This window comes from Euprymna scolopes, chromosome 46 (assembly GCF_053919585.1).
Source record: "Euprymna scolopes isolate OS-2025 chromosome 46, ASM5391958v1, whole genome shotgun sequence".
Taxonomy (NCBI): Eukaryota; Metazoa; Mollusca; class Cephalopoda; order Sepiida; family Sepiolidae; genus Euprymna; species Euprymna scolopes.
The window spans coordinates 97,010,289-97,030,824 of NC_136527.1; the positions used below are offsets into that span (position 1 = coordinate 97,010,289).

Below are 20,536 nucleotides of genomic sequence, written 5' to 3' on the forward strand. Positions count from 1 at the left end.
GATAACATTTATTTGTTATATATTTGTTTTTTGACAACTTTTTCGAATCTATGTGTACAGTAATACAAACCCGATGTTTTTTTTTATTAAATAGTTAGGTGACTGTACGGAATAGTTACAAAACGCCTTCCTCTCCCCATTTTAAGAACGACTTTCGGAATTGGGGGGAGCCCAATCTCTCCATGGTAAGAACGGCTTTCCAGATTGTGAGGTGTTTTTTTTTCAGAAAGCCGTTCTTATCATGGAGAGATTGAAAGTGTTAATACAAGTTAAATTGAATTTTTATCAGATCTTCTGCTTATTAAATTATTGGACAGAATAGTTAACATGATCCTCTCTACATTAAGAATGGCTTTCTGAACTTTTAAGGTAACGATTTCTTAAAAAAAATACAATTTAATAACAAACAAAAAAAACAGTTATTTTTACGATCCGAAAGAGGGAGGCGGTGGGAGGGGGAGGAATTGGCGCGTTGAAATAAAATTCGTTAAATTTCAAATTCGCTTCATACCCCCACCCTTCGCCACGTCATGACAGAAACAAAACTTTGACGACATTTCATTTAATTTCCGTTTGACCCGGGCAAGAGTGCAAACACGTGCGGAGTGTGTGGGTGTGTGGGTGGAAGTTTTATTGTTTTATTACTTTCATAATTTCATTATTTTCCGTCTTTCTCTCCCCCCTCTCTCTCTTTCTGTCTCTCTCTCTCTCTCTCTCTCCCCCTCTCTCTCTCTCTATCCCCCCCTCTCTCTCTCTCTCTCTCTCTCTCTCTCTCTCTCTCTCTCTCGTGCTGCTCACATGAAATAAACGCGGGAAGAAATATCGTGAAATGGCAAATTCCGCCATTTCACGAAACGTCGTGGTTAGAGACACATGTATTTTTACTGGGAGTTTTCACTAGAAGAAAAGTAAGTAATTTTTGGTATAATTTGTGATTTTATTTCAGCATTTCTTTTATGTAAAATAATAATCTTGTTTTTTTTTAATGTTTAAAGTGAATAATAAAAAAAAAATGATATTTTATTTAAGTTATTATAACTACCTCGTGTTATTAAACGAAAAAAAAAAATGAACAGACACTACACATTTCGTTCTTTATATATAATTTTCAATATAATTTATATCTATGTGTACAGTAATACAAACCCTATATTTGTTAATGAATATCACTTAAATAAACCACTCTACAGATGGATGTGATATTTGGAATATGCTGTAACATTGATAAAGACGAACTAAGGAACAGTTACGTCATAGACACAAAATATACGTATGATTATAATAGGAAAAAAACAAAAACCTGCAAAAGTATATGCAGTTATGCTACCGTGCCGAAATAAAAACGGTGTTATTTAGAAATCTATTCTTTGTATTCTAACATTGTAATCAAGTTGTCGTGAAACTTGAATTTCAAATGAAAAAACGAAAAAAACAAAACAAAAAAGGAAATGCAAACACAAAACACGGTAACATAAATGCATAATTACTAATTATGTCTTTCTGGCTAAACGTAGTAACCGTTTCTTTTTTCTGTATTTGTATAAAAATTAGTACATGTTTTTTATTAGATATTGAAATCCATGTTATTAGGTTGAAATGGGCGCTTCTACACTATTGGGACGAGATTTCAGAATTGTAGGGATGCGAGTTAATGCGACAGTTGATGTTGAATTCGAAAGTGATTTTGGAGCCTTTAAACTGTCATTAATAATAATAAAACAGATACTACACTTTGAATTATTTGCTAATAATTAAAAAAAATATTTTCGTTAACAGATATGACACATTGATCGTTGTTTTTATTTGATTTGATGTTTTTTTATTTTTATTTATTTTTTTATTGATCTTATTTTTATTTAACATTTGATGGTTGTTATTAAATTGTTAGATGCTTGTACGGAATGGTTACAAAACGCCCTCCTCCTCTCTCCATTTTAAGAACGACTTTCGGAATGGCCGTATCCCAATCTCTCCATGTTAAGAACGGCTTTCTAACGCCGACACTTGACTTCGCACCGATACGCGAATGACGATTCATAGAAATTAAAGCTGTTGATTTTATGTATTGAATTTTCCACGACTTTCTCGGCCCTCGTGACAAGATCAAAGTGTAGTATCTGTTCTCTCAGTTACGAAACTGTCCGCCACCGGGCTTTCTGGATAGGTTAAGGTGTTTTCATACTAATCTTCGTTAGCAAGGACCGACTCCACATTTGTGGGAGCTTGGACCCGGAAACCGATCCCCTTTTTTGGGAGACTGGAATCTCGGGACCAACACCACTAGCTGGTAGTTGAGACCTGCTTTTGTTGTTTTTTTGCATGCGTTTTTTCTTCGTTCCGGTCTCTTCCCTCTAGAGACAGGGGATGGTCTAATTTCTCCACACTTAATTGCCTGAGCAGCACTGACCTGCCAGGCCCAAACTTTGTCTATCTTCGCTGCTCTCCCAGTGGATCGAGCAGACAGGGCTCTCTTTCTCGCTTCCGTTGGGGTAAGTTAGTGGGTAGTTGGGAGCTTGGACCCGGAAACCGATCCCCTTTTTTGGGAGACTGGAATCTCGGGACCAACACCACTAGCTGGTAATTGAGACCTGCTTTTGCTGGTTTTTTGCATGCGTTTTTTCTTCGTTCCGGTCTCTTCCCTCTAGAGACAGGGGATGGTCTAATTTCTCCACACTTAATTGCCTGAGCAGCACTGATCTGCCAGGCCCAAACTTTATCTATCTTCGCTGCTCTCCCAGTGGATCGAGCAGACAGGGCTCTCTTTCTCGCTTCCGTTGGGGTAAGTTAGTGGGTAGGGTGACGTGGGGTAGGGCGGGTGCTTCGTTTCTGCTCCCCTCTGTGGGCAGGGATTCCTATCCCCTCTCTCTCTTAATTGCGACGCGGCACTCTGGCCCGCTAGCACCCACTGCGTCTTTCTTCTCTGCTCTCCCCCCCTCGCGGGGGGATCTGAGCTGCTAACCCGACATCCCCGTGAGGGGAAGTCAAAAACTCTAATTTCTTCAAAGTCCGCTCCTCCCCCTCCATTCCCCTGGGTTTTCTTTTCCCCCACTACACTTTGGTCTGCGTCAGCGGCCAGTGCAACCGCCACGATGCCAGGCAGGAGGGGTACGTTACCCCAAATGCGCAAGATTTATTAATAAATAATAAACTAGACAAAATACTTTGAGAAATTCGCTCAATATATGTTAACGTGACATAACTTGACATATATTCGGTGGTTTTTTAATAGTATTTTGTCTAGTTTATTATTTATAACACCTTTTCCCGAACTTACCGTGTTAAAGAGACAGTCGGTCGCCATTTAGAATTTTCCAATACATCGGTAAACACTGTATTCTTTTCGAGCTGAATAAACATGTTAAACTGAATAAAAACACGAAAATTATATCCAGTTTGGTAGAAAAGTAATTTATCTTGCCTTTGATAACATTTATTTGTTATATATTTGTTTATTGACAACTTTTTCGAATCTATGTGTACAGTAATACAAACCCTATAATTATTTCATGTCATTAAACGAAAAAAAAAAAAGAACAGATACTACACGTTTCCTTTTTTTACAGATATCATTGTCAAATAAAATGTATATTTATTTATAATTTGTTGTATTTTTAATAGTTTGCTGCAAACTTTAAATCGAGTATTAATCTTCTGTTTGAGAATGTGTTAAATTATCGATGGTTTTATATTGTATTTTTTTATTTATTTATAATTTTATTTCAGCATTTATTTAATATAGAATAACCACGTCGCTTATTTAATCATAAATAAAAAAAAAAAAAAAAAAAAAAATTATTCTATAAAAAGCATTTTCATTCCAAAATACTGAAATCGCCATTAAATAACCTGGAAAAGGGTTGATATGGCGTATAAGCAAAAGCCAGACTAAGAAATCAAGGGCAGATAATCGGAAATCTTGATTGTCTCCCTTGACGAACTTGTCTCCACGGAATTTCACGAGTGTTGTGGTCGGCGTTACGGAAATTACCGACCGTTTACTCATTTTATTTGTTTAAATAATATTATATGTAGACTTTCACCTAACAAATTAAATAAGAAGACGTTAATTTAGATTTAAATTAAAAATATTTCTCTGTCTGTCTGTCTATCTATCTATCTAGCTGTACTGTATCTCTCCAACTACATCCTCTGTCTGTCTGTCTCTTTAACCTCGCATCGGCTCTCTGCTTGGTTCCTTATTTCAGCCCACCAAATTAGTTCAGTTTTTTTATATTTTTTTTTATTCATAATTTGATTTCAGTATTTATTTAATATAGAATAACCGGGTGTGTATTAGTACTGGACACATAGATTCGAAACAGTTGTCAAAAAACAAATATATAACAAATAAATGTTATCAAAGGCAAGATAAATTACTTTTTTACCAAACTGTATATAATTTTCGTGTTTTTATTAAATTAAACATGTTTATTCAGCTCGAAAAAACAGTGTTTACCGATATATTGGAAAATTCAAAATGGCGACCGACTCTATCTTTAACACGGTAAGTTCGGAAAAAGATGTAATAAATAATAAACCAGACAAAATACTGTTAGAAATTCGCTCAATATATGTTAACGTGACATAACTTGACATATATTGGGTGGTTTTTTAATAGTATTTTGTCTAGTTTATTATTTATAACACCTTTTCCCGAACTTACCGTGTTAAAGAGACAGTCGGTCGCCATTTAGAATTTTCCAATACATCGGTAAACACTGTATGCTTTTCGAGCTGAATAAACATGTTAAATTGAATAAAAACACGAAAATTATATCCAGTTTGGTAGAAAAGTAATTTATCTTGCCTTTGATAACATTTATTTGTTATATATTTGTTTATTGACAACTTTTTCGAATCTATGTGTACAGTAATACAAACCCTATAATTATTTCATGTCATTAAACGAAAAAAAAAAAAGAACAGATACTACACGTTTCCTTTTTTTACAGATATCATTGTCAAATAAAATGTATATTTATTTATAATTTGTTGTATTTTTAATCGTTTGCTGCAAACTTTAAATCGAGTATTAATCTTCTGTTTGAGAATATGTGTTAAATTATCGATGGTTTTATATTGTATTTTTTTATTTATTTATAATTTTATTTCAGCATTTATTTAATATAGAATAACCACGTCGCTTATTTAATCATAAATAAAAAAAAAAAAAAAAAATTATTCTATAAAAAGCATTTTCATTCCAAAATACTGAAATCGCCATTAAATAACCTGGAAAAGGGTTGATATGGCGTATAAGCAAAAGCCAGACTAAGAAATCAAGGGCGGATAATCGGAAATCTTGATTGTCTCCCTTGAAGAACTTGTCTCCACGGAATTTCACGAGTGTTGTGGTCGGCGTTACGGAAATTACCGACCGTTTACTCATTTTATTTGTTTAAATAATATTATATGTAGACTTTCACCTAACAAATTAAATAAGAAGACGTTAATTTAGATTTAAATTAAAAATATTTCTCTGTCTGTCTGTCTATCTATCTATCTAGCTGTACTGTATCTCTCCAACTACATCCTCTGTCTGTCTGTCTCTTTAACCTCGCATCGGCTCTCTGCTTGGTTCCTTATTTCAGCCCACCAAATTAGTTCAGTTTTTTTATATTTTTTTTTATTCATAATTTGATTTCAGTATTTATTTAATATAGAATAACCGGGTGTGTATTAGTACTGGACACATAGATTCGAAACAGTTGTCAAAAAACAAATATATAACAAATAAATGTTATCAAAGGCAAGATAAATTACTTTTTTACCAAACTGTATATAATTTTCGTGTTTTTATTAAATTAAACATGTTTATTCAGCTCGAAAAAACAGTGTTTACCGATATATTGGAAAATTCAAAATGGCGACCGACTCTATCTTTAACACGGTAAGTTCGGAAAAAGATGTAATAAATAATAAACTAGACAAAATACTTTTAGAAATTCGCTCAATATATGTTACCGTGACATAACTTGACATATATTCGGTGGTTTTTTAATAGTATTTGGTCTAGTTTATTATTTATAACACCTTTTCCCGAACTTACCGTGTTAAAGAGAGAATCGGTCGCCATTTCGAATTGATATTTAAAAAAAAAAAAAAAAAAAAGAATCCTAGCTACTGAGTTGTAGTCGACAATCGTAACATATCCCAAAATTACGAAAATGCAATCATTAAAGAATTTCCTAATTTTTTGTTTATTACAACAACATTGCAAGAGTAAGATTAGTAAATGTGGATGTGTATTTTCCCCCCTAAAGTCCAACCCTATCCTCACCGTGGTAGGGGGGTGTAACGTTGTAGTTGAACAACAACTACACGGCTAAATGGGCTCTGGCAAAACAAAATCCAGGAAATGACGTCCGTCATCTGGTCGTCTTTTTATACGCTTGCATGTGGCGAGCAAAGAAGACGTGTTAAGGAAGGAGCAGGCTGAAAGGAGAACATTCCCCGAACAAAAAAAGAAAAATGGGCCTTACCCTATCCCTTTCCCTTATCCTAACCCTAACCCCTCCCGTTTGCTTCCAAGGCCCCATTTGAGCGTGTTCTCCTCCGCAGGCCTGCTTCTCCAAGTTTCCCCGACTTTGCAGGTAACTGGTTTGGAGGCTTTCTAAAGCTCTTTTATCAGTGTCGGGGTGTTGAGTCCACACTTCCAGCTCAACAAATACCTGCAGTGCAAGGTGCGCTTCTCCGAATTTCCCCGAAGAGGGAGCGACACGTGCTCGTGTTTCTACTGTGTAATGCATGCGTGCCTCCACTTGACTACGGATGACTAGAGTAATACTAAAATAGTTTGTGTGTGCTCACAAGCTGCTTGAAGGGCGCTGGTAATATTATTCCTACTATCTATCAACTACGAGCTGGGGCGGTAATGCAATGATGGACCTCCGATTAATAATATCCGATACGATAGTAGGAATGGCAGTTTTGTGAGCTTTCATAGGCTCTTCCACATTCACGCACAATCTTGTGGTATCTCTCTAGGAATCCTGTTGGGTAGAGAGAACAAGAAGTCCCTTCCCTCGTTTTGGAAGGTTGTTCGCAGCAACGCTTGTTTTATATGGTGCCCTCTTTAGGGAGTTCAACACCTTGTTGTACGGAACCCGATCAAAATCCAGTTAATGATGGCATGAGTTTGTTGCGTCCGTCATCTGGTCGTCTTTTTATACGCTTGCATGTGGCGAGCAGAAAAGACGTGCTCGAGCAGGCTGGAAGGAGAACACTCCCCCGAAAGAGAAAAATGGGCCTCCCTCTCTCCCGTGTGCTTCCATCAAGGCCCAAATTGTGTGTGTTCTCCTTCGCAGGCCTGGTCCTCCAACTTTCCTCGACTTTGCAGGTAACTAATCTGGAGCTTTTCTAAAGCTCTTTTCTCAGTGTCGAGGTGTTGAGTCAACTCCCAGCTCAACAAATACCTGCAGCGCAAGGTGCGCTTTTCCGAATTCCCCCGAAGAGGGAGCGACACGTGCTCGTGTTTCTACTATGTAATTCACGCGTGCCTCCACTCGACTACGGACGACTAGAGTAATACTGCTATTAGTTTGCGTGTGCTCACAAGCTGCTTGAAGGGCGCTGGTAATATTATTCCTACTATCTATCAACTACGAGCTGGGGCGGTAATGCAATGATGGACCTCCGATTAATAATATCCGATACGATAGTAGGAATGGCAGTTTTGTGAGCTTTCATAGGCTCTTCCACATTCACGCACAATCTAGTGGTATCTCTCTAGGAATCCTGTTGGGTAGAGAGAACAAAAAGTCCCTTCCCTCGTTTTGGAAGGTTGTTCACAGCAACGCTTGTTTTATATGGTGACCTCTTTAGGTAGTTCAACACCTTGCTCTCCTTGACTCTTCTCATTGTCGAGGTTCTGAGTCCGGTTCCAGGTGTACAAATAGGTGCAAGTCTGGATAGGAAATCTCCCCAAGTGGGTGAGCCTACGCTCTTTCTTATCAGGCGACACGTGCTCGTGTTACTACATAATGCATGCATGGCTCCATTCGACCAGGAACGACTAGAGTAATACTACCATTAGTTTGTGTGTTCTCACAAGCTGCCTGAAGGGCGCTGGTAATATTATTCCTACTATCTATCAACTACGAGCTGGGGCGGTAATGCAATGATGGACCTCCGATTAATAATATCCGATACGATAGTAGGAATGGCAGTTTTGTGAGTTTTCATAGGCTCTTCCACATTCACGCACAATCTTGTGGTATCTCTCTAGGAATCGTGTTGAGTAGAGAGAACACTTCCGTTTTCTGCTCCGCCTTTTATTCCGAGTAGAAACCGCCTTTTTCGGAGGATGTTCGTAGCAATGCATGTTTTATGTAGCGCTCCACTTTGGGGAGATCATCACCTACCTGCCCAAACTGTCCTTTCCTGTACGGTACCTGGTAACTAGTGGATTCCACCCTTTCCCTCCTTTTTCAGTTTGATGGCGACCACGACCAGCCAGAGGTGAGTAAAGCATCAAGCGTTTCTTCTTTTCGGTTTCAGTTTTTGTAATTGACAAGTTTAATTTTCCTCTTTTGTATTACTGCAGCTTCTAGTTAGAATCAGCATAAGTCCTCAGTTAAGTATTTCTTTCGTTGTGTTGCTAGTGATTAAAACGAATGCCTTTCTGCTTATATTTCCTTTAACCACATTTAGCAAGTCTAACCAAAAATATTCACCCATGCTTGATCATAACCAGAATTATTTTTCTGTTACAGGTATTTTATTTTATTACTACATAATGCATGCATGGCTCCATTCGACCAGGAACGACTAGAGTAATACTACCATTAGTTTGCGTGTGCTCACAAGCTGCTTGAAGGGCGCTGGTAATATTATTCCTACTATCTATCAACTACGAGCTGGGGCGGTAATGCAATGATGGACCTCCGAGTTACAATATCCGATACGATAGTAGGAATGGCAGTTTTGTGAGCTTTCATCGCCTCTTCCTCATTCACGCACAATCTCGTGGTATCTCTCTAGGAATCGTGTTGAGCAGAGAGAACACTTCCGTTTTCTGCTCCGCCTTTTATTCCGAGTAGAAACCGCCTTTTTCGGAGGATGTTCGTAGCAATGCATGTTTTATGTAGCGCTCCACTTTGGGGAGATCATCACCTACCTGGCCAGACTGTCCTTTCCTGTACGAAACCTGGTAACGAGTGGATTCCACCCTTTTCCTCGTTTTTCAGTTTGATGGTGACCACGACTAGCCAGAGGTGAGTAAAGCATCAAGCGTTTCTTTTCGATTTCAGTTTTTGTAATTGACAAGTTTAATTTTCCTCTTTTCCATTACTGCAGCTTCTAGTTAGAATCGGCACAAGTCCTCAGGTAAGTATTTCTTTCGTTGTGTTGCTAGTGATTAAAACGAATTCCTTTCTGCTTATATTTCCTTTAACCAACTTTTGCAAGTCTAACCAAAAATAATCACCCATGCTTGATCATAGCCAGAATTATTTTTCTCTTACAGGTATTTTATTTTATTACTACATAATGCATGCATGGCTCCATTCGACCAGGAACGACTAGAGTAATACTACAATTAGTGTGCGTGTGCTCACAAGCTGCTTGAAGGGCGCTGGTAATATTATTCCTACTATCTATCAACTACGAGCTGGGGCGGTAATGCAATGATGGACCTCCGAGTTACAATATCCGATACGATAGTAGGAATGGCAGTTTTGTGAGCTTTCATAGGCTCTTCCACATTCACGCACAATCTTGTGGTATCTCTCTAGGAATCCTGTTGGGTAGAGAGAACAAAAAGTCCCTTCCCTCGTTTTGGAAGGTTGTTCGCAGCAACGCTTGTTTTATATGGTGCCCTCTTTAGGGAGTTCAACACCTTGTTGTACGGAACCCGATCAAAATCCAGTCAATGATGGCATGAGTTTGTTGCGTCCGTCATCTGGTCGTCTTTTTATACGCTTGCATGTGGCGAGCAGAAAAGACGTGCTCGAGCAGGCTGGCAGGAGAACACTCCCCCGAATGAGAAAAATGGGCCTCCCTCTCTCCCGTGTGCTTCCATCAAGGCCCAAATTGTGTGTGTTCTCCTTCGCAGGCCTGGTCCTCCAACTTTCCTCGACTTTGCAGGTAACTAATCTGGAGCTTTTCTAAAGCTCTTTTCTCAGTGTCGAGGTGTTGAGTCAACTCCCAGCTCAACAAATACCTGCAGCGCAAGGTGCGCTTTTCCGAATTCCCCCGAAGAGGGAGCGACACGTGCTCGTGTTTCTACTATGTAATTCACGCGTGCCTCCACTCGACTACGGATGACTAGAGTAATACTGCTATTAGTTTGCGTGTGCTCACAAGCTGCTTGAAGGGCGCTGGTAATATTATTCCTACTATCTATCAACTACGAGCTGGGGCGGTAATGCAATGATGGACCTCCGATTAATAATATCCGATACGATAGTAGGAATGGCAGTTTTGTGAGCTTTCATAGGCTCTTCCACATTCACGCACAATCTAGTGGTATCTCTCTAGGAATCCTGTTGGGTAGAGAGAACAAAAAGTCCCTTCCCTCGTTTTGGAAGGTTGTTCACAGCAACGCTTGTTTTATATGGTGACCTCTTTAGGTAGTTCAACACCTTGCTCTCCTTGACTCTTCTCATTGTCGAGGTTCTGAGTCCGGTTCCAGGTGTACAAATAGGTGCAAGTCTGGATAGGAAATCTCCCCAAGTGGGTGAGCCTACGCTCTTTCTTATCAGGCGACACGTGCTCGTGTTACTACATAATGCATGCATGGCTCCATTCGACCAGGAACGACTAGAGTAATACTACCATTAGTTTGTGTGTTCTCACAAGCTGCCTGAAGGGCGCTGGTAATATTATTCCTACTATCTATCAACTACGAGCTGGGGCGGTAATGCAATGATGGACCTCCGATTAATAATATCCGATACGATAGTAGGAATGGCAGTTTTGTGAGCTTTCATCACCTCCTCCTCATTCACGCACAATCTCGTGGTATCTCTCTAGGAATCGTGTTGAGTAGAGAGAACACTTCCGTTTTCTGCTCCGCCTTTTATTCCGAGTAGAAACCGCCTTTTTCGGAGGATGTTCGTAGCAATGCATGTTTTATGTAGCGCTCCACTTTGGGGAGATCATCACCTACCTGCCCAAACTGTCCTTTCCTGTACGGTACCTGGTAACTAGTGGATTCCACCCTTTCCCTCCTTTTTCAGTTTGATGGCGACCACGACTAGCCAGAGGTGAGTAAAGCATCAAGCGTTTCTTCTTTTCGATTTCAGTTTTTGTAATTGACAAGTTTAATTTTCCTCTTTTCCATTACTGCAGCTTCTAGTTAGAATCAGCACAATCCTCAGGTAAGTATTTCTTTCGTTGTGTTGCTAGTGATTAAAACGAATTCCTTTCTGCTTATATTTCCTTTAACCAACTTTAGCAAGTCTAACCGAAAATATTCACCCATGCATGATCATAACCAAAATTATTTTTCTGTTACAGGTATTTTATTTTAATAAAAATTAACAAAATAATTAACATACACTCAGTAAAATGCAATGTACTAAAGTAACATAAATAAAACAAAAACAAAATGTAAAAATAATAATGCAAAATACAAGTAGTTATTACAGGTTTCAACAGCAACAGCCATGACCCTGTCATCCCAATATTGGATGCAGTTCCAGAAAGTCATAAAGTAAGTATTGATATCTTCTTCTAATTATAATTTTTTAAAAAAAGAAAATTTCACAAAAAATAAAATACTGTGATCTAAAGGAAAATAAACCGAAAAAAAAAATGTAAAAATAATAATGCAAAATACAACTAGTTATTACAGGTTTCAACAGCAACAGCCATGACCCTGTCATCCCAATATTGGATGCAGTTCCAGAAAGTCATAAAGTAAGTATTGATATCTTCTTCTAATTATAATTTTTTAAAAAAAGAAAATTTCACAAAAAATAAAATACTGTGATCTAAAGGAAAATAAACCGAAAAAAAAAAATGTAAAAATAATAATGCAAAATACAACTAGTTATTACAGGTTTCAACAGCAACAGCCATGACCCTGTCATCCCAATATTGGATGCAGTTCCAGAAAGTCATAAAGTAAGTATTGATATCTTCTTCTAATTATAATTTTTTAAAAAAAGAAAATTTCACAAAAAATAAAATACTGTGATCTAAAGGAAAATAAACCGAAAAAAAAAAATGTAAAAATAATAATGCAAAATACAACTAGTTATTACAGGTTTCAACAGCAACAGCCATGACCCTGTCATCCCAATATTGGATGCAGTTCCAGAAAGTCATAAAGTAAGTATTGATATCTTCTTCTAATTATAATTTTTAAAAAAAAGAAAATTTCACAAAAAATAAAATACTGTGATCTAAAGGAAAATAAACCGAAAAAAAAAAATGTAAAAATAATAATGCAAAATACAACTAGTTATTACAGGTTTCAACAGCAACAGCCATGACCCTGTCATCCCAATATTGGATGCAGTTCCAGAAAGTCATAAAGTAAGTATTGATATCTTCTTCTAATTATAATTTTTTAAAAAAAGAAAATTTCACAAAAAATAAAATACTGTGATCTAAAGGAAAATAAACCGAAAAAAAAAAATGTAAAAATAATAATGCAAAATACAACTAGTTATTACAGGTTTCAACAGCAACAGCCATGACCCTGTCATCCCAATATTGGATGCAGTTCCAGAAAGTCATAAAGTAAGTATTGATATCTTCTTCTAATTATAATTTTTTAAAAAAAGAAAATTTCACAAAAAATAAAATACTGTGATCTAAAGGAAAATAAACCGAAAAAAAAAAATGTAAAAATAATAATGCAAAATACAACTAGTTATTACAGGTTTCAACAGCAACAGCCATGACCCTGTCATCCCAATATTGGATGCAGTTCCAGAAAGTCATAAAGTAAGTATTGATATCTTCTTCTAATTATAATTTTTTAAAAAAAGAAAATTTCACAAAAAATAAAATACTGTGATCTAAAGGAAAATAAACCGAAAAAAAAAAATGTAAAAATAATAATGCAAAATACAACTAGTTATTACAGGTTTCAACAGCAACAGCCATGACCCTGTCATCCCAATATTGGATGCAGTTCCAGAAAGTCATAAAGTAAGTATTGATATCTTCTTCTAATTATATTTTTTTAAAAAAAGAAAATTTCACAAAAATTAAAATACTGTGATCTAAAGGAAAATATACTGAAAAAAAAAAAAATGTAAAACTAATAATGTGAAATACAACTAGTTATTACAGGTTTCAGCAGTAGCCGTTACGCTCTCATCCCGATCTTGGATGCAGTTCCAGAAAGTCATAAAGTAAGTATTGTTATTTCCTAATTATAATTTCCAAAAAAATAATTTCATAAAAATAAAATGCTATGAAATAAAGGAAAATAAATAAAACAAACAAACCAAAAAAAGAAAAAAACAATTAAAAAAAAAAGAAAAAGTTATTCAAGTTTTCAGCACCAGCAGCAGCAACACCCATGACCCCTCTCATCCCCATCTTGGAAGCAGTTCCAGAAATTCCTAAAGTAAGTAATAATATATTTTTTTTTTATAAGCAACTCCAACTTCCCATCGAATTCATAAAGGTTTCATTTATTGTATCAATGTGTCTTGGTGGTGCTGCAACCACTACACCTTGATTTATTTCTAATTTTCTAGTGATTGTTGAGACTTCAGGAGTCTAAACCACCTTTTCAGCACTTGTTTTGTACCAGCTGCTGAATTTGCTTTGTTTTAGATGGGTTTCAGTTAATTTCTTAATTTACTTGATTTCTTTTTTGTCTAATGACTTTTGATGATTCCAGCTTCTAATTGGCCCTTTCTTTTCTTGTTCTCCAGTACCGTTGAACATTACTCGCTTTTTTCGCACCTGATAAATTTTGCTAATTTCTTTTTTCTCTTTTTGTTCCAGACTTTATCCTGTCTATTAACTTTTATTCTCTTTCTAGTTCTCTTGCAGCGTTGAACATTACTTGTTTTTGACTTATTTTTACTAGTGAGTGTTGAGACTTGAAGATTCTAAAAGAGCATTTCTTTACAGCACCTGATAAATGGCATCCTATTTACTTGATTTCTTTTTTGTCTAATGACTTTTGATGATTCCAGCTTCTAATTGGCCCTTTCTTTTCTTGTTCTCCAGTACCGTTGAACATTACTCACTTTTTTCGCACCTGATAAATTTTGCTAATTAATTTTTTCTCTTTTTGTTCCAGACTTTATCCTGTCGATTAACTTTTATTCTCTTTCTAGTTCTCTTGCAGCGTTGAACATTACTTGTTTTTTTTACTTATGTTTAGCATACGCACAGATTTGGTAAAGTTAGCCGAAAACAATTATATATAACATTTCTTCAGTTTGAACTCATTTTTGCCGAGAGAGATAGGTTTCCTTGTTCATGTGGATTTGCCTAAAGTAAAGTATTAAAATGCATGAACAATATGCTTTGTAATTATATACAAATATTTACATTACTATTGTTTTTTTTTTTATTACATTTTTACCTCAAACAAGGCACTTTGCCACTATCAGGGGGAAACATCTACTGGGGTACTGGGGTACTATGTAGGGATTTGGGCAGGGAGGTGTTGGTTCACGTTGCACTTGAACTTATGCATGTCAGTACAGTTGGGGAAGCAGTGACCTGGAATGGAATTCCAAATTCTAGCAGTTCTGGGGAAGAAACTACTGGAGTAGAAAGATCTTTTAAATGTAGGGATCTCTACAGTGTGGGGGGTGGGATTTTGCAGCTTGTCGGGTCTGTCGAGGGTGTTTACGTTGTGGGGGCACAAATGCTTGCAGTTCATCAGAGCATTCACCATTATAATAGTTGTAGAACAGGCAGAGGGATGCAACGTTTCGACGATGGGACAGAGGCTGAAGCTTAGATGCCAGTTTAGGGCCTATCAGATTTGCGACTCTCTTTTGAACCCTGTCAAGGAGCGAGAGACTAGTAGCCGATGCACCAGCCCAAATATGACAGCAATACTCGATAGATGGGCGAATAGTGGCCTTGTTGGAGAGGTACAGGATACTTTGGGGTGTTAGAAGTTTTCTAGCACGGTAGAGAGAGCCCACCTTCCTCGCAGCAGCCCTGGCAATGCTCTCGATGTAATTGTTCCAGCTATAATTATCATTTTCATTATGGATCAGTAATATAATTTTACTACTGTTAATATATTCTAATAAATTATAATATATTAAATAACTATAAAAACTAAAACTAATAATTAAAAACAAAAAAATCATGATTAGATACTAAAACATAACTTATAAATTAGCGCTAAATTAAGTTATAACCGATCAAATAATAAACACTAAACCTCGACATAAATGTAAATATCAAAATGTTAAATTGTATAAATACTGAAAGATTAAACACTAATACTAAAATAATACTTTAAAACCAAAAATATACCAGAGAATAAGTGATAAGCTGTTCTAAAAATAAACTTATTACTAGTAAAAATATCTTGCTGATCCATATAAGAAAATGATAATAATAATGGCATATTAAAAATGAGCAATTATTAGAATAACGATTGCGCTCAAATTCGAGTTTGCCCTTTACACGCCTTTGCAGTAATATTTATGCCCCAAAACTGAAAAATGTGGCTGATTACTTGGACCTGAAAGTTCTAAACTAGCATAATTGTCTGGCATCTCAGTACTTTGTACAAAACTAGCATTTTATCCCTGGGAGTTTGGGGGTTTTGTGTTGAGCCAAACAACGAAAAACGCGTGGTAGCAGGGAGGAAGGCTAGAACCCGTTACGTGTTTGCGTGTATGACCACTGGCAGTGACGTAGGTTTAAATTAAAGCTAGAGAAAAGAAAGCACGGCATGACTTACAAATACATCGTGGATTAAAGCAACCCCCTAGCTATTTGTCGCGTGAAGTAATAATTACACTTATATATATTTTTTCCTTTATTTTTAACTTTGACACATTAACCATTATTGATTAAGGGTCATATGAATTTATTACGTTAGATCCATGGCCAAGGAAACTATATCTAACATTTCAGTGGTTTATACTATAAGTTGTACACTTTCACTTTTATAGATATATCCATTTCAAAATTACTCGGACTTGTAACGACATGATTCCATTTCTGTTGGATTAAAACTTGTCTCTTTTTTCTTTTTATTTAGCAACCAGCCGAAACTTCTCCCAGAAGAAGACCACTCCCATCCAAAATTTCTACAAGAACAGGATAGCCGCCGCCACTTCAGGGTCCTGGATATGACCTTAAACTGTATCCGATGGTAAAGCTCCATAAGCGGGCTTGGGGAGTGTGGAGCCACCCTTTAATTACCATTGCTCCCAGGTCCACTCTGACCCGGAGTGGTAGTACCTGTTAGGGTCCCCACTGTGGGTTACATATTTTTCTTCTAATAAACCTTTAAAAACTATAAGTCTATTTTCTGTGTTATCTATTTGTTATACATCATGTGCCCCGAATTAAATTGTGATATTCGTTTTCAGCATATTCGAAAAGATTTAAAAAATCGACATAGAATTACATATCAAATATAAAAAAAAAAAGGCTAACCCTGACCCCCAACTCTAATCCATCCTAGAGACAATTTGATCAAAGAGGAGCAGCATGAATATCAGCAATAATGTATGCCAAAAAAAAAAAAAAAAAAAAAAATTACTTAATATTGGTTTGAACTATAAAGAACTCTGCACTTGTAGAGTTTTCGTAATTTTTGGATATATTACTATTTTCGACATGACAATTAACTACGTATGGAGGTTGGCTTTGTTTTAATATGCAGGGAGACGACGGTCTCATGACAGTCACCTCGGTCTTGTTCTAATTTGAGCCTGAACACTTGTTATGTTCCAAAGTAAATAAACGCTTTAAAATAAGTTAAAACAAAAAGAACTTCTCAGATATTAATCAAGGCAGATAATTAAAGTCAGAGTTACCTTTAGGAAACCATATGAAAATATACTCACAAATATATATATATATATACATATATCTGTGTGTGCTTTCTCAAGGGAGATAATAAAAATAAGAGTTATCTACCTTTAAAAAAAATACTTGAAAATGTACTAACAAATATATATATTTATATATATATATATATAGTAATTTATGAAATATATATGGCGATTAAGCTACACTGAATATTCGGCGTTTCATCCACTATAGGAGTCGTCAGGCTAACGAATCCTATAGTGGATGAAACGCCGAATATTCAGTGTAGCTTAATCGCCGTATATATTTCATAAATTACTAACGAGCTCTACCAACGTATTGAGCAGTTTGGAAGTAAATACTTAAAGTTTATGCATAAATCTATACTTTCGTATATTTATTTTATGTGAGTAAATGAAGTAGTTATATATATACAGCTTCTTCATTTACTCACCTAAAATTAATATACGAATATTCGTTTTCAGCATTCCTGACCAAATTGAGGGTTGGCCCCTTTCATATGCCGCCTGTACAAACATGGTCACCAGTGATTTTTACATTTCAAAATACACACATTAATATTTTCACTATAGAAAGGCTTGGCTTCAGAAAATGCTCCCAGCTCCGGACCTGTATCGAGACGGAGATTGAGGCTGAAGGCGGCTGCATTGAATATATATCAACTCTACTACATAGTCAAGTCACCTGACTTTTTCAAATAAAGCTGTAGTGTCGTTTTTCACTTTTATCGTTCCACCCTGTGTATATATATTTGAGCACAAGAATAAAAAGACCTTAGAAATAACAAGCTTTGATTAACTCACATTTAGTATAAGTAGGTAAATGTGCATTTCAGGTGCGTAACTCTTTTGTAAAAAATTTTAACACCAAGTTTTTAAAAATTTTGAGAATTTAAAGTGGGGGATCAATTTCGTATACAAAGTTAATGTAAACTGATCTCCTATTTCCCGGCCGTTTCACAGTTTTTAACCAATTAGACAAATTATCCACTAACCCTAAGTCTGGGTGACAAGGTTGTAAAACAGTAGACCCTCCCCCTCCCCTCTTAAAATGCACAACATTAGTAAAAATAGCAGAAAGAAAAACAAACTATTGGTTTAGAATTTAAAGTCGGTGATAAGTACACCATTTTTACTGACTTAAAACGACAATGGCCCGAAAATTCGTGATCATTTTACATTTAATTTCTAAATTACAAAATTATTCTTCGTCTTAATTTTTTTCTTCTCGTCTTAAAGGATTTTGACACGTAACCGCCTGAAAATGTAGAATCTTAATTTGATCAGAAGGTTTTAATCTAGCATGCAAACATTGAGGGACAATTTTGATAATTTTCTTTTAAATTATTCAGATTTTTATCGATTAAAACATCTGAAGATCATCAAATTTTTCGTTTTTATTTTCTAAATTAATTTTTACGTAATTTTTTAATGTGGTTTTAATCGAAACACAACAATAATTACATACTTGTCATTAGAGTCAAGGGAAATAACTCTAATTTCAGTAATAAAATTTAGAGTTACCTCCCTTGAATATTGGCTTGTATAACGTGTATTTTCAGTATTCCGCTATGTCGATAAGAACTAATTATTTTTCTTGGACAAGTGTAGACATCGTATGTGCTGTATTTTTTTCTTAATCAAACGACTATATATAAAAATATTTGAAGTTGTATATTTGTTAGAGTTTAGATTTCAAAGAAAACAATGTAGAAAATGACTAGGTGTATCGGAATTTTTGTAGGAATTTTTGACACCCCTAACACGAAACTGCGAATAAAATATAAAAAACTCGTAATTTCTCAGTTAAAAGTGGGTTATTTATTTTCTTTATGGATTATACTTCCAAAATAAACTATTAAAGTTGTTTTAAAAGTAATTGAAATATTTTTTTTTTAAAAACAGTAATGAATTTTCCGAACTCAATATTTTTCAATTTTTAAACTTTAAAAATCTATCAAAATTTTTCTATTGTTTGTCAGTCAGAAGTTTAGCATCTGTAAGGTGCCGGATTATGGTCTCAAATATTTTGGCAAAAAGTGGGAGGAGGCTAATGGGGCGATAATTTGATGAGTCAGTTCTTTCGCCAGAATTCTTGAATATTGGTACCACAGAAGCAGTTTTCCAACAGCCCGGAAAGCATGATTCATTAAGGCATTTGTTGTAGAGTTTGGAGAGGATTGGAGCTACTTCAGCAGAGCACTTTTTTAATAGCACAGCCGGGATGAGATCAGTGTTGTGCCAGTTTTCAAGAATTCTGGCGAAAGAACTGACCCAGCAAATTACCGCCCCATTAGCCTCCTCCCACTTTTTGCCAAAATATTTGAGTCCATAATTAACCAAGCTCTAGTCCATCACTTTACAGATGCTAAACTTCTTACCAACCAACAATATGGATTTAGGCAGCCCGTTCCACAGCAGACATTCTCACTGTAATCTCCGAGCGTATATACCATTCACTTGACAAAGCAAGGGAGGGTAGAGCGGTAGCTCTAGATATATCTAAGGCTTTTGACAGGGTATGGCATGAAGGTCTTCTCAGGAAAATTAGATCATACTGTATCACTGGAAGAATACTTAACATAATTAAATCCTTCTTAAATAAGAGAAAAATCCAGGTTGTCCTCAATCGTCGTACATCTAAACAATATGATATAAATGCGGGAGTGCCTCAGGGGTTTATCCTTGCACCTCTATTGTTCCTAATATTCATAAATGACCTCCCTGACAAAATTGTCTGTGAGATGGGTATATATGCTGATGACACCACGCTCTATAATAGACACGACAGGAAAACAAATGAACATATATCTAAAGAAATGGTAAAAACACTAGAGGATGACCTCCAATCTGTAGTGGAATGGGGACAAAAAAGGATGGTCATATTCAATGCTGTCAAGACAAAACTTGTTTCCTTCAATAACTACAAGAAACCTTCTCTACCACCAATAGTAATGGCCAAAGACTCTTTATCTGAAAGCACATCTTTTAAACTCCTTGGACTAACATTCACAGGAGACATGAGTTGGAACATTGAGAGCATTGCCAGGACTGCTGCGAAAAAGGTAGGTTCTCTCTACCATGCTAGAAAACTACTGACGCCTGAAAGTATCCTGTACCTCTATAAGGCCACCATTCGCCCATGTATGGAGTACTGTTGTCATATTTGGGCCGGTGCATCTGCTACTTGTCTCTCACTCCTAGACAAGGTTCAAAAGAGAGTCGCCAACCTAATAGGTCCTGAACTATCATCCAAGCTTCAGCCTCTGTCCCATCGACGAAATGTAGCAACCCTCTGCCTGTTCTACAAGTACTTTAACAGTGAATGTTCCGACGAGCTGCAACCACTTGTACCCCCTCTACGTAAATACCCCTGACAAACCCGACAAGCAGTACAATCCCACCCCTTCACAGTAGAGATCCCTAGATGTAAGAGTGCCTTCTACTCCAGTAGTTTCTTCCCCAGAACCGCTAGACTTTGGAACTCCCTGCCAGGTTCCTGCTTCCCCAACTGTACTGACAAGCGGAAGTTCAAGTGTAACATGAACCAATATCTTGCTGCACAACTCCCAACCTAGTACCCC

General features: G+C 36.4%; 1 long non-coding RNA gene across 3 annotated transcripts; it reads left to right on the plus strand.

The window, feature by feature from the left end:
* The first annotated feature begins 798 nt into the window (after window positions 1-798).
* Window positions 799-16,417, plus strand: LOC145271241 (uncharacterized). 3 transcript variants are annotated; one of them, XR_013865770.1, is made up of 5 exons: window positions 799-908; window positions 8,715-9,215; window positions 9,298-9,327; window positions 9,467-11,207; window positions 11,293-16,417. It is a non-coding gene; the product is annotated as an uncharacterized LOC145271241 (long non-coding RNA). The 3 variants fall into 3 exon arrangements; XR_013865768.1 differs by having other exon boundaries at window positions 9,467-16,417; XR_013865769.1 differs by lacking the exon at window positions 799-908 and adding an exon at window positions 7,107-8,460 and having other exon boundaries at window positions 9,467-16,417.
* The last annotated feature ends 4,119 nt before the right edge of the window (window positions 16,418-20,536 follow it).